We start from the raw sequence: 6642 nt of genomic DNA, 5'->3' as shown, positions 1-6642 counted from the left end.
CTCCTGCTTATAATTAAAACCACTTGTGGCAGAGCCCTGAGGACTGGCTGGGGGGTGGAGGCAAAGGGGCTCCCTGGCTCTGCTCTCAAGTATGATTCAATAAGTCATTTCCAGGGTAAACATATAAATCTGTCCTTCTTGAACTGAGTCCAAACAATCAGAAGTATCCCCCTCGCTTTATTCAAAACATCTCTGCTGCTACCGAGGAAAGAAAAGGAGCGGATAAAAACAAATACCCTTTGGTGGAAGTTGAAAAAGAAAACCTTCGGTGTAGATCTTCAGATGGCCACTGAGTAACTTTGCTCAGAGGCTAAAGTTCTGGCTGCTGCCGATGTTCCCGATAAGTTCCCTACCTCACTGGTGGCGTCAGGCGTGCACTGGTGTTGTTGCTCGGAGTGTTAGGATTAGATGTTAGAATGGATGCCCTGGAGAAAAGACAAAACAGATGGGAAAGGAAAAAAAAATATCAACAATTCTTCCCCTGCAGCAAATATGGTTTAGCTAATGTGCAAGTCTGGATTTGTACAGAAAGCAGAACTTACTATCACATCCTGTTTTCATCAGTGTGCCCTGCTGGGAAAGTTTAAGACCGGCTCAGTTGAAAGATCAAGAAGAAAGTTCTTTTTATGAGGGTAAAAACTGCTGTGTAATCTGCAGTATCAGATTAAAAAAAAACAATTCTGACAGATTTTGCATTGCAAATGAAGGCCACTGAGCTGCCATAACACAAGCTCTCCCACCCCTAAAATCTAGCTCTGTGTACATAAGCACTGCAGCAGTCAGCAAGGTGTCTGGTAAGATGGCTGCGAACCTGGTGTCTGTACAAGAAGCTTTTCGGGTCTAGAGCTGTTTCTATCTTGTTTAAATAGATGTTTTGCATTATTACCTTAAGGACCTTTTTCTGCAAAGACAGTGATGAACTTAGAGATTTGCTGGAGTCATAAAAAAAGACCAGATATTACAGAGGTGTTTTCCTCTGGATAGGGATTCTGACTGGATATCTAAACAAGGTGACACTTCAAATCACCCCTCTCTCGCTGTGTTCTGGGATCCATTTCTGTTACAGAATCCTAAAACTTCTCGTCATTCTCTACTGAGATCATGCAAACTCTTATCTATTGTCTACTGTTTGTCTTTATTGGAAGCACTAAGGATATAACATAACATTCAGCTTTAACTCTTTCCCAAATTGTGCTATACAATGCCCTTCCTTGCAGGCCCTTCCCTATATAGAAATCTGAATGCCAAATGTATGCTGCTAGTCCAGCCCAGCTACAGTTACTGCTGGTCCATTTAGACAGATTTATAGCTTTTTATTGTAAAAGAAGGACTAAGAAGATGAGCCAGGATCCCTGAAGTATGGTTGTACACAACACAAAGCCAGTCAAGTCATTCCCTCTCACAGGCAGGAAGATGCCACCAGGCAGTTCTTCCTCTCCAAGTAATCAGCTGGATCCCTGAGGATCTACAGGCAGTTCAGCAACACCCCTACAAGTAATTTTCAAGAAAATTCACATGGAAGATGGCCTATTTCTGACATTTTTTACAGGTCATTTATATCTGCACACCTATCTTTCCAGCTGGCAGATCACCCTACCCATCAGTTCAACCATGCCAACTGTGATGTAAACTGACTAGCTAGGAGATGGTTTGGGCTTTCTGTATGTAGGTTTTTTGATACTTCTTGCTGAGCTGACTCCACTCTGGAGCTTCTATTTATTGTAGAAAATTATGAGATGTAGTTCCCAATGGTGCAAGATCTGATGCTACTGCTTCAGTGGGTCATATCCATCTTGTCTACAACGTCTTCCTGCATTAGCTCAGATGTATTTGTCACTAAAACGCACATGATCTCATCACTTGACTGTGTTTCTGCGCACAAGGGGAGAGGCAGACAGCAGAGTGAGTAGCTAGGAAGGAATTGCATTTTTTTTTTTCAGTCCTTTCACTAGAGTGAACACTTACAGACATTACTGGCATAGTCATGTGAAGTGTTTTGTGGCCTAGATTTCAATAAAAGACTTCAAAAAGAGTTTAGGGACATAAATCTAATATTTTGTGAGGAATGGATTAATTCAGCCTGGCCTTAGATCTCAAGTAACTTTTAGAAAGAGTCGAGTAAAGCCCAGCACATTGCATGCAGGCAGACCTTTGTTATCTGAGCTCTTCCAGCTCACGCAGAACATGCCAGAGAAATGGTCACTGGCAGAGACCAGAAAGTTAAATCTATTCTCCTACAGTGGGCAGGGATGACACAGAGCATGCACACAAGGAAGAGCTGGAGGCATGCAGGGGACACAAAGGAGGGCATGAGCACGCGATGGTTTCAGCTGTTTTGGGATGAATTATGGTACATGCAGCCATCTGGGAGAGGGTTCATGGCTACTCTGGTGGAGGGAGCTGCCTCTTCCTTCTACCAGGCCAGGCAGATATGTGGGGCAGCTGCTTTATTGTCCGAACATCTTTCCCATCAGGTCATTTGTGGGCAATTCTGATGATTCAGTGGGGTTTATTTCCCAATTCCCCAAGGCCATCCTTCTTTCCTTAATCACTCTTGTGTAGCCAGACTGCTTCTAGAGGCTCAGGACTTAAATTCCCAAGTTGCCTAGGCACGAGGCATTACAATACCAAACAAAGTGGTACCCACGTATTTTTAATTACTTGGATCGAAGTGACTTACCTAAATCTATGTAAAAAAAAAAAAAAAAAAAAAAAAGCAGTGGTGGAACATGAGACTGAAGTAGGATCTGCTAAACGCCACGCTCACCATAACCCCCTGAGCCCTTTCCCCTGGTCTAAGTGGTGCTCTAGAGATAAAGGAAAGTGCCACAAGCTCAGTTCCTGGGTTCACCTTGGAGATGCCTTTACATAGAAAGCAGACTTGATAGGTGTTTCAGTGTTCTGCTTTCATAGCACTTTCTGAAGGTCAGGAAATTGGCTGCTGAGAGCCTCTTCTGAACACTTTACAGACTGGGAGCTTCAGCATCTTGGCTAGTAACATCTGTGGGTTTGTGCTTCAAAGGAAAGCCTGGGGGGGGTGGGTTATGTTGCAAAACTGGGCTCCTAGTCTACATCCATGGAAGCTTGCTGTCCATTATTGAAAATTGCTGTTATATTTCCTTCAAGAGTGACTGCTGAAACACTGCATCCAGCTGCTAACAGCTGGGGTGCTGGGGAATATAATGCATGTGCTAGGTCATTTTCTTGGAAACCTTTAAGATATCTAAATACAGTCTGAAGAGGGAAATGATTTTCACTGAAGACACCTTCCTTTTGTTAGCTTCCTCTCCCTGTGGTGTTCTTCTGATGTCTCACTTTGTGGAAGGAAGCAGAAATACTTGTTGCAAATAGTGAGGATACTGCTTCACCACAAAAGATCTGGCAAAATGTTCTGTGGGTTTAGATTCATTTTGAGTAGTACATGATCAAAAGACCAGCTTCATTCTTTTCCCGAATCAAAGTAAGGAAAGCTCAGAGGAACCTAACCATTTCCATACACATGAGGCTAGAGCTGGATGAACACAACAAAATCTTATCAAACAGAAAAGATGAATTCACTCAGTCGCTGTTAGCTTGCGTAAGACCATTTATCAACTGAGTACTGGAATGGCTGAGCATTGATTTTTGGAGAAGTTTAGGACTCCTCCAAGTGGTATAGACAATATTTCATCAGACAATTCACATAGGAAAAGAACGTATTCTAATTCACTCTTTCTGCATTCTAACACTTGGAAATTTATTCAAAAGGCACTGCACAGAATCCATTTGCCCCAGATATTGTACAGCAAATAGTGAAAACGGACATTTTCAAAAACTCACAGGTTGAATTTTGCCTTATACTATTAGTAGTCTAACAATTATTACTCTGACAATTATGTCCAGAGAAAACACAACCGACTGGCAAGTAATACATTGACAGAAGAGGAAAAACATAACTAATATTGCTGGGTAGTTTATTTTGTATCTCTTTGTCCTAGCAGCACCATTAAAGCTTGGTTAGTTTAGGATGGCTAATTTGTTTTTGAAAGAATCTCCATCTGTGTAACATGTTTTGTTAAATCTAAGCCAAATTTAGTAGAAAGGAATTGTATTTTTGCATGCCAGAAAAAGATGTATTTCCTGTTAATTTTGCAGACATGCCATTTAATTTTTTGCCCGGTTAATTGAGCTCAGCTCCATTAAAGGACAGTCATTGCTGAAATGTCTTCTAAGTTGTCACTAAAGCAAGAAACAAAAGCTATTTATTAGGGGTGATCTTTTAATAAAAGAGGAAAGAGAACTCTATATGGCTTACTCAGGAAACTTTTTAGTTCTTCCCTTTGACAAGGGAAGTTTTCACTGCATTTTTGTACTGTTTCACTGACAATGCATAGCACAGGGCTGTCAGAAAAAATGAAGAGGAGAGGGATACTGGTTTTTTTTTGCCTTTATTTTTGTTGGCTGCAATAGAAGCATCTGATGTCCTCTTGGATATGATCTCTCAAGTGCTGAGTAACACAACAATGGAGTAAAAATTGCAAGGTAAGAACTGAAGTCTTCAGAAGCTAAATTCATAAAGGACAGGTCCTTACCTATCTGGATCATCTGGGAAACCTCTTGTATGGAAAAGTGAAATATTTTGGTGCCTTTTGTTATCATCTGTAGGTTGAGAGGTGAGAGATGAGCGTGTGGTTGGGACGGCAATACTGCAGGATGCCACAGAGGCACTTCCATGCTCAGCATCACACAGCTGCTGTTGCTTTTGTTGAGGCCTTTAGCAAGTCCTTTACCCCATGAGCAGAAATAAGAATATTCTATTCATCTCCTCTGCAGATTCTTTGCCTTGTTAAAACTAAATACAAATGTTGAATTCTAGGTGCTGTGAATAATCCCTCCTACATACATGTCTGCACATTAAAGACCATGTGCACAGATCTGAGCTCACAGCCCATAGGAGACAGCTCTAGTCCCAAACTGCAAAGCATGCAAACTGCTCCAGCATTATACTTCTGTGCTTTGAAACTCCTAGCAAGAAAGACTTGATTTTTTAGGAATTTTCTTCACAAGTGATTATCTATCTAAGGAAAATAGACAGACATGTACTGGACACAAATTATCAGAGGAAAGGGTCTCCCTGAGGTTGCTGGTCAGGCTTGGGTGAAGTAAGTGACCACCTGGCCAGGTGCTGATAAGAAGCAGCAAAAACCAGTGCGACCAAGAATGAACCAGGCTCCAGCTTCATTCTCAACTGTTTTCCCTCGGGGTCAACAGATAGGATAATCCTGGGGGCCAGGCCCTGCATGACCACTGGGCAAAACCAGGTGCTGGTTGCAGCATCAAGCAGCACAACCCACCACTTCTCTCCAGCATCTCCATGATGGCTGTTCAATTTTGAGCCAGTTTACAGAAAAGTGAGTTTTCAGAAGAACCTGATTGATGCAACATTCACAAATGCTGCTTCTGAAAGCTCAGATCTCATCCTAAATATTTAAGCCATCTGTACGGAAAATGGAACTGAGGTTCCCAAAGCAGCTGTGTGTGTGTGTGTGTGTGTGTGTGTGTTTTGGTTTTTGTTTTTCTTGAGAAGCTTGCAGTTTGCATCTGTAAATTAACTCAGCTGCTCTCAGTCAGTGGGGATGAGGCAAATTGCTCTGCTCTGTGGCTGAACTCATTAGTGGGAAAAAGTTAGCTATATTTAAGGGTTGTAGTCTTAATGACTTGTGAACTGTATCTAGCTGGTTTTGCCTGTGGAGAAGTGTTTTTAGGTGTATATATATATTTTTATATATACATAGAAATTTGAAGGATCAGGAGGAAACTTGATTTGGTTTGGTATTAGCAGCCAAATAGGGATCTGTGAGGCTTAAGGCAATGAATAAGCTGTGGTTTACACTGTTAATGGAGTAGGGAGAGGAAGAACAGGATTGGGGGTTGGATCTCGTTAGTCTGTAAAATAAATTCTGTATTTATTACTGTTCATGGAAATTTATAGGAGCTCTGTCTATAGGAGAAAAGATGTGCTCTGTTCCGAATTGAGCTTTTCCCCAGCCTACCTACCTAGTCATAAATATATTCAGGTAGGTTTAACAATTGAAGTACAAGCTATTTATACGCTGCTCGTTATTTCTAGCTTGAAATATCTGGCTGGCTCTGTGTTAAGTATGCGATTTTAGCTTCTAAATGTCTATCTCAAAGCCTCTCCTCCCTCAGTGCCTTATAAAAAAGAAAGATTAGAAGAAATGACTCGAGAAAACTTGAAATTTAAGAGGAGCAAGCAGGAAGCCTTCTGTGGTGTCTGCTCTCTTTATCCCCCTTATTAGTACACTGAAATTGCTATATGAGCTCTACTGCTTATTTAGCTTATATTTCTTGAAAAAGTCTAAAGGCATCTAGGATTTCATAAAGAAGTTGAACTTTGGGATAGAGTTCCCAAAGATAGAAGAACTAACTCAGGCAAAACATCATTTGCCTCAGGACAGAGCTGCCCCATGGAATGGGATGAGACAGATAGGCAATGGGAATGAGCTGAGTTTGCTGGGCTGAATGTAAGAAGCAAGCACTTTGGCTACATGTCCAAAGAAAGTTTACTTAGAACTCACCTTACGGAGGCATAAATGCTATGCTCGACAAGAATGAGCTGCCTGGTGGGGTTTGTGGCAGCTG

Source organism: Anas platyrhynchos, chromosome 14, assembly GCF_047663525.1.
Source record: "Anas platyrhynchos isolate ZD024472 breed Pekin duck chromosome 14, IASCAAS_PekinDuck_T2T, whole genome shotgun sequence".
In the NCBI taxonomy this organism is placed as follows: Eukaryota; Metazoa; Chordata; class Aves; order Anseriformes; family Anatidae; genus Anas; species Anas platyrhynchos.
The sequence above is the reverse complement of the archived record's forward strand: the minus strand, read 5'-3'. Positions refer to the sequence as shown.